The following is an 8,958-nucleotide window of genomic DNA, read 5'->3' on the forward strand; positions in this document are numbered from 1 at the left end:
ATCAATAAACCAGGTGGAGGGGTGTCCGTTGCGTCAGCTCACTCAATCTGCATTTCAGGAGCATGATGTAGATTGTTGTTCACATCAGCATCAGTGGTGCTGTTAAGGCTCTTGTGACTAATCTGTGCTTTCCCTTGAGTCATACTGACTCACTGTCTATATACAGAATGTCATGTTCTGATCACTTGTTAGAGATTGTAAAATGTATATGTCAGGATCAGCTTCTGTGTGTGTAAAAACAGAACAGGACCCATGCAGTTCTCAGTCACATGTGAAACTACCTTTGATAACAGAAATAATGGATTCACTAACAAATTTTACTTTAACCTCTTTAGTCTCCCTATTTAGCAGTTCAACCCATTAGGAAGGAGGGAAATAACCATTTAATCACAAATATCTGGCAAGAAAGGTGGAAAAAAAGCATTAACATAGGAAGGTCTGATTCAAAATATTGCACTCATGCTCGATCTTAGTGTCATTAATATCAATTTAACAACAAATGTAACTGCCTTCATACTTTGAATTGAACTGTAAAGTTGCAGTGGGTAAAAGCAAAAAAAGAAAAAAAAACTGAATTTGAAGTTGAGTGAGACATCTTCTTTCAGCTTTTTCTCTCCCCCCCCCTCTCTGTCACACGGGCATTGCATAGAACAGCCAATAGGAATGCGCTCTCTCGCTCTCTCTGAAATGACTTGTGATTGGCCAAAGTCTCCCATCACAGGCTAGATTTTCCAAAGCCTGAAAACAGAACCAAGAAGAAGTGCAGAAGTCTAGTTTTGTCTCTGACCACTTGAATTACAATATGCTGAAAGATGTAGGCTACTCATTGTCTGCATACAGGGTTTTAAGGCAGTTTTCTTGTCAGTATTAGACTACAGTGACAGACTCCGCCTTGATATAATAACCATCCCATTTCTATGTTATGGAGTTTTCGTTCAGTCGAGGTAGGACTTTTAAGCAGAGAAACCTTTTTGAACAAAATAACGACAGGCTGAGACTGGATTAAAATTTGGGATATTCGGATGAAAGAGTTTATTATTTTCTCGAGAGAACATCAAACACATGAGAGAATGGTCAGTTCACAATGAACAGAGTAACAAGTGACACCCCCACACAGTCTGTAATACAATCATAATAACCCTTCTTTATCCTGCAGTGCCCCCAAGGAAAAACAACCCTTGTTGGAAACCAGTTTAATCTCAAACATAACAATCCGTGGGACCCTTCAAAAAAAAGGGCAGACAGTTGGAGCGCTTGTATTTTTCCTGAATCTGTCCCGCGTTTTCCCAAGTGTCTTGACCTTCCATCTATCTTAGCTAAAAAGGACATCTTGTCTCTTGGATAGGCTCTGGTCTGGTCTCGCCTGGGACTGCGATGATAAACACCGTTCTAGGCACTGTTTCTGTCAGGTCACGTCATCTACCTTGTGGGAAAGTTCAACTCATAACCTATCCAGTTGTCTCCACAAAGAGATCACACTGAACATATACGGAACCAAATTACTCTGAGAGGCAATTGAATATATTATTCTGAATAATAATATGAAAATCATTGGTTAAATGTAATTTTGCCAGTACATTCCCCCCTTTTGATTCTACTCATCCCACACAATTGAAAATTACTGCAAAGAACAAAAAAAATGTTTTTTTGTGATTAATTTAACTCTTAGTTTAGCTACGCCCTACATCTTAGTCTACAAAAAGATGAAGTAAAATGGAGTAAGAAATCAGAACTACTCAAATTTTTGGAAGCTGATTCCGAGTTGCAACCGTCCTCATGGTAAGAGGGCCATGGAACAATTTCAGGACGCACATCTTTTGATTGTAAGGCTTGATATCTGAACCTTTTTAAGAGAAAAAAAGAAAATATCATTCTATTAATGGATACTACAACAAATACTTCAAAACAAACAGATCACAGAGAATTACTGATCCACATATTCCCATCCAAGCCTCCACCCCTCCCAAAACCCCAGCACCCCAGCGCCCCCTTAAAGTGTGAGGGACATCTTGACCTAAGCTAGTGGCGAGGTGTTTAGCTGATGGACGGGTCAGTGAGGTTACCTGCATGTCCTGGGAATTATGGTGCAGCATTGAAAACCCACCTGATCCATGACAGAGCCTGACTGCTAACATAATCTAGACCCAGCTGGTTCTAAATACATGTGACGCATAGCTCCACATGTTTTTATGGAAAATCGCTGAAACCCTCCCCAAACATGCCGCAGTCGATTTTCCAAACTTTCATGTAATCTTATCAATATCATGTGCGTTATAATCTAAACCCTACCACGGAAGAATTCCGCAACAATTTTCTACTGTAACTCCATCATTTTTACTTACTCTCTTAAGTAAAATGCAGTCAATGTAACAAATAGTTACTTAGGTTTACACGAGTGTTTTTATGGTTAAGGAAGCCCTTTCTGTGATGGGAACACCATTCATCAGTAATCAACTTAATCATTATCCCTACCTCGCGTTAAATTGCTGAGTGAACCTAGTTCATATGTTTATTATGAATGCATTGTCTTTGTCAAAGAAGAACTCATTTTTGTTACACAATGTTAATCATTTGCGTTGATTTTGTCAGTTTTTCGGACTGAAAGTAAGCCGCTGGTTGCAACAGAAGTGTATTGATGCATCAGCTCCTTAACACAGCATTCTGTTTTGTCTTAAGGTTATTGCTTTGTTTATATTTAAGTAAATTTAATATAAAACATAATTAGATAAATATATTATTTGTTTATAGAAGTTTACCCTGTTTCCATACTCTCCTATAGAAAGGTGAAGAGCGCTCTTCTCATTTTAACCCTTTAGTTTTAGGACTGAAAACTGGTGGCGGTGTATGGGTGCATCAATACATCTTTAGTAACATTATGGGAAGAATGGTTTAGAATAAATTAGTCGATTTATCCTCTTCATTCTGTCTAACACAATGTGCCCCCCCACAAACACAGACAGAAAACAGAGAACAGAAATACATCCTGTGTCCATACCTGTCTGTCGTCTTCCTTTGTTCTTCCAATCGTGCACAGCGAGTGCTGCGCCCTTCAGGTGGGCTGTGTGTGTGTGGTGGCTGGTCGAGTCCGTAACCGGGCTGGAGACAGGCGGTCTTGCTTCGGGTGCCTTTGGAGTGCTTCTGGTGTCCAGTGCGTCACTATCACATGGCACCCCGTCCGGAGTCAGTCTTTACCACTGCCTCGTTTCTGGTGAGTGTTGTGTTTGCAGCGTTGGTGGCACAGAACTATTCTGGTCAGGCCACGGACTTCCGGGTGGTCTTTCGGGCTTGGCTTGTCCCCTGGTCCTGGAACCCTCTTGCAGTGTGGTGCGTGGTCCACGGAGCCCTCCTCATCAACCTTCATGCTGTGGGTGACCAAAGAACATGGAGGGACCTGCCAGCGTTTTGGATTTGCCAGTTTCATCCGCCGTCGTAGTTTTGTTACGACCCGAAATCTCCTGCTGCAGCGTTTGCGCGGTCCTTCAGCTGGGGTGTGGCAGGGCAGCAGACAACCTGGATTCTTCTGGCAGAGAGGCAAAGACAGTTTGTCCCCCTACCCTGACCTATCATGCTCGGCACAAGCAGATGAGGAAGGTTGCTCTAGAAAGCTTCTAACCCCCCACACTGGTTGGTCTGCCGAAGATAATTTCAAAAGGACTGAGTGTAACTGCCGCGTTCTTACCCTCCTTCAAAGTACTAGTTTTTTTGTTTCTTTAAAGGGCCTTATCACTTGACAACCGCTTGAATATTATCATATATAATTATAATTATTTCGTTATTTAGAGCTTTTGCTACACTGGAAGCATTTGGTTTTGAAGCGGTAAACACCCTCCACCCATTTTGATCAACCATCATCCAACAAACTTTTCACCTTGACGGTGGAGGATCGCCAAATTTCATCATGATATGGTTCAAAATTCCTGCTTTACAAAATTTTCCTTTTCTGCAATGATGTGAAGCCTTTGTGTCCCATGTTTCTTACAATACTAGCAGCCGCCCCTTTGACACAGTTCCCTGGGCCCAGTGTCCAACTTTGCAAAATGCGTGAACACATGGTGTTGAGGGCAAGTGTTGAATCCGTCCCCTGCCAACTTCCTCTTTAAAAGGTTCACTCTGCCCTCTTTCCACCACGTAGCTGCAGCTACTGCTTCTGCAAGTGCAATCATCACTGCACACTGTGGTGTGTGCAACATTTTATTAGCCACGCAAGATGGAAATAAGATCATGACAATTGGTGATGCAAATGGGCTTCCATAATACTTTAGAAGTTTCGGTGTTTCCACAATGCCCCAAAATTCATTCACCCAAAGGCGGACCTGGATCTGTGTATGTTGTACAGAAAACCTTCCAGCCCGTTTTACTGCTTCAGTTAGAGCACTGAGTTTCAGCAGCCTGCATAGAGAATTTTTGGGACGAGTTACAATTAAGGGAAAAAGAAGCAAATTAAGGTTTCTGATCTTGATACGACAGAAACCCTACTGTCCCTGTCCTGTGTAGGGCAAGCGTGAGGCTGCCACCCTCCACAACACACCCATCTGATTTTTGGCAACCGGTGTGGTCAGTCAGACTTGCGCGGAGCACCGGTGTGTTTTGCAACTCACCACACAAGTTCATGCGGCTTTCCCCTTTTTCCTTCCTGGCACAGGCATAAGAGAAATGGTTAAGCACTGTAAAATGTTAACAGTGACTTAGGCACATCACAGACATGTGTGTACCAAGAGATACGTGCTGCAGATAAATGTTACGGTCGTTGCTCCCATAGATCAGAAGAACTACATGTGCACTAACAATGTTAATGGAGCTAAAATAGGCACAGGCCCTGAGCCTGTCACCGGAGGCGGCAAGAGAACAAACGTCATGCAGCCAAATGTTTTCCGCCCACTGGTCGAGTGAATGGAAGTTTAGTGTTTGCAAACCTAAGGTGGAGGGCTTTGAAAATCTTTTTAAGACCTTACACGCCAGTCCCCTTGTCATCTGAATACAGTTGTACCATGTATTAATGTCCAGCGAAGGCGGAACTAACTTAGCATAATTTGTGTGAAAACACAAACAATAGGAACACTCCATAGAAATGACATAATTAGTTTTCTTTGTTTCAAGTTTTGTGATAAAAACTATTCTCAATTCGAGTTGAGGATAATGTTTTCCCCCCTGACGCTGAAATGTGATGACCCAAACAAAAAACAAAATGCACTTCTTTTTCACAACTGCATTTTGGCTAAACTACTCTGTGCCCTTCTGACTGCCAAGGTGGGCACCACAGTGCAACAATACCTTGTATAGGTAATCTTCAGGCTCTCCTCTCAGTGCTTTTTGTAGACAGTTGGGCGTGTCCCATAAAATCCTTATCCTCAAACGTGTGAATGTGTAGGCTTACCATCACATAAGAAGGCAACCCAAAAGCTGTCTTTGTTCACTGGCAACTTAAAAAAACTTTGCAAAGAACCACAGGAAAATATGTGCCCCCCCCCACTGGAATCCTTGAATTTTAGTGTCGTGTTTTGGCACATTGGGAGCACGTGCGTTGACCCGGCTGCATTACTGCTTTGAGTCCTTACAAAACGCCATTTCTACCGGTTTTCCCCTTACCACGAATTTTTTGCCATGGGAAATAGTCTTGCGAACGGTGATCAGGACAACGGAACAATCACCCCTGCTTTCAAACAGAGAAGTAAAAACCGGCGCTGATTCCGTTAATTGCTTCTTTTTTCAGTGGGTAACTGCAGGTTTTTTGGCCTGAAATCTGCGCGAGGAGTGATGACCGACAGTCTGACACATTTTAATGAGCCCCACGTCAGACTTTGCGCTGCCACAGGTGATTCGGCACTTGGGACAAGCAAACTAGAAGATATCTGAGGGAGAGACGTCCCAACATTATTCAAAATGTGTGTGTGTGTGTGTGTCAGCGTCTTTCTGCTGGAACACCAACTGCGGCGTGAGTGTCACACCATCGTGTGAAAGGAGTTTGGCTAAACTTTCAGTCCGGGTCAGTCACTGGTCACAGTCCCTAGTACCTGTCCCCATTTCTCCACTGATCTGGGAGATTTGGACAAAGGAGATATTAGCTTATGATTGCGGTATTCTGAAAAACATTCTCTTCTTATCAAGGTTTACTTCTACTGGGCCCCCCACATCTATATTCATGCCAGTATAATTAGCACACTCAGCTCATCTGTATTTCTTTGAAAAAAAAAAAAAAAAAATCTTCAACAACAGTCACTATCTTTTTCCTGATAAGACAAATAAGTGTAATGTAGGTTTAGTCTGCCAGGACGTCACAAGGGGTTAAATCCCATCTCTGGCCTCATGCAGCAGGCTTGCAGCCTGACCCAAGAGAGTCACCCTGAAAAAATCAGCAGATGTGTGTGTGTGGTGTGGAACAACCATGAGTCAGGCTGCTTTGACTTCTATCTCACAACCTGAGACCATGTAGGCGTTTGAGAAAACTCCTATGCCAACATGAATCCTAACCTAACAAGTTCACAGGGACAACAGGAGAGCGCAACCCGCATGTTGCCCTTCTCTCCTGCTCCGATCATTTAGAATCCTATGGACACCCCTCATTATGTTAAAATCTTTCTGGGACAACTGAGATGCAAGTGCTCACACTGCCGCCTGCAGATAACAATCCCCAAAAGCTTTTAATTCACAAATAAAGATTTTGCAAGCCCCTCATTTTGTGCCCCTAAAACACCCAACTACCATACACTCTAACCCAACCCCAACCACATATTTTCCTTAACCACTCTACATCCTTCCATGGCACCTTTTAAAATTGTAAGCAGCCACTTTATACCCCTCATATAAACCATTAACATAAGTAGGAAATACCTCTACATGTTTTTTTGTTCTAAGTGCAATAGGCGTCTAGACTTCTCCCATCGTGTGAGGAAGAGTGTGAGGTTTTATGGGCTGTAGCGTGTGAAAGCATTTACTTCTTGCCCAGCAGATTAGTTAGTGGTTTTGCCTTTTTACTTCCCTATCCGGTGCAGAACTGCTCATCAACTTCCCCCACTCCCTTCCCTCCTCCCTTTCATCCACCTTTGCTGGCTGTAGGTGCGTCCCCAGCCTGGGGACCCCTCGGTTGTCGTCTCCCTTCTGTATTTCGGGAGGGCAAATTTGCTGCCCGTGACCTCTCCTCCGCAGTTGAAACATGCGTCTCGGTCCACTGCTGGCCCCTGCCCTCCACTTCGTCCTTCTGCCCTCTTCCTCTCCCTCTTTGCCTCTGCTTCTTCGCCCCCCCTGTTCAGCCAACGTTGACACGTCAAAGTTATTTTTCCGTCTGTTTCTCTTCTTGTCAGCTGCTCCGCGGATTTGTATCGCATGGATGACGGTACCCGTGCGCTTATTGTCAGATTTCGGTGGGGAGAGCCGTGGCTGCTTGAAGAGAGAGCTGCAGTCGAGGGTGGGGGCTGTGTGGGATCTGGTCCCTCCTGGTGCTTCTTCTGGGAGACACTGACGTTGTTTCTTCTCCCTTCGGCCTGGTGCTGTAGGAGGGTAGGGTGGTGGTTTGAGCAGCTGATCGCCATCTTTAGACTCGATAGAGGAAAATGCATTAGTGACAGTGTTCTTTCTCCCTCTCTGTGTTTTTCAACAGCTTATCTGTTCCCCCTCCTTATTTTACTAGTTTTTTTTCATACTGTTTTCTTGCCTACAGTGCTTCCTTCCTCCACTGACTAAAACATTCTTTGTTTTCTCTCATTTTGAATTAATCCTGGGTGTTATTGTTAATGGGTGAGGTTTTTTAACCCCCTCTCATAATTTTTTTTCTTCTCTCTAAATCTTGCGTTAGCATCCTAAGCTTCCCTTTGCTCAAAGAGCCATTCTCCAGGAAGCCATGCTTAGTGGTCCCAATAACCAAACAAATCTAAGTTTGTGGACCATATCGTTCACCATCTCATCAACCAACGGGCCTGAGGACGGTGTGATTTTGTGCCTTTATTGCCCATGTCTAAATATGAATGAGCAGGCTATTGAAGTACTTCGTTTTCGTATAATCGTCACTATACGGCCCAGTTTTAGTCTCTCGCTAAACTTTGGCGAAAAATCCTGAAAACAGCTGTACGTAATTTACGCTACAATGACTGTTTATCTGTGATAGATTTTAGCTCGATGAAAATCCATATATGCAGCTACGATGACTGTTTATCTGTAGATTTCAAATCTTCCTTCACCCCCGTACTACCCCTTGTTTGATGAGATTGATGTCAATTAGTGTGGTTTCGGTTCACAACCTGGATGTTTAAAACCCAACTAATAACAAACCCTTTTTCTCCTTTTTTTTGTAAAACCTAAACTTTCCCAAACAAAATCAAACTTTCACCAATAATCCTGACCTGGTCAGTCTTTGTCTCACACGTGTCTCGGTATCCATTCAAATTTTTTTAAAATTGAAATTCAAACTTACCCCTCTGTTTGAACTGCGTCCCTTTTCGTTTGATTCCGAGTGGAATCAGCGAGCCTCCGCGGTTCTGACCCTCTGTCTCTCAGATGGTTTGGGAGTTTAGAGGCCGGTGATCCTCAATCCCTGGGTGCTCGCGCCATCAGTACCACGGAAGTCCCTTCTGATCCCTCCTTGAAATCCTGCCGAACAAAACGGGGGGCAAGTTTGTGTGTGGAAGTTTCTGTCAGCGAGTAGAATTTGGTGAATAAGAAGAGACCTTGTTTGAAACAAAAAATAAGACAGCTGTAGACTGATAAAAAGTTTTTGATATTCGGTGAAAGAGTTTAATTATTTCTCGGAGACAATCAAACAAAATGACGAGAATGGCAGTTCACAATGAACAAGTAACGTGACACCACCATTCTGGTATAATACCTCATATACACCGCTTTATAGGCAGTGCACCCCGAGGAAACCAACCCTTGTTTGGAACCAGTTTTATCTCAACATAACATCAGAGGACCTCAGGCAAGAAGTTGGAGCTGCCTTACGTATTTTCTGAATCTGTCCCCGTGGTG

This window comes from Etheostoma spectabile, chromosome 18 (genome assembly GCF_008692095.1).
Source record: "Etheostoma spectabile isolate EspeVRDwgs_2016 chromosome 18, UIUC_Espe_1.0, whole genome shotgun sequence".
Lineage (NCBI taxonomy): Eukaryota > Metazoa > Chordata > Actinopteri > Perciformes > Percidae > Etheostoma > Etheostoma spectabile.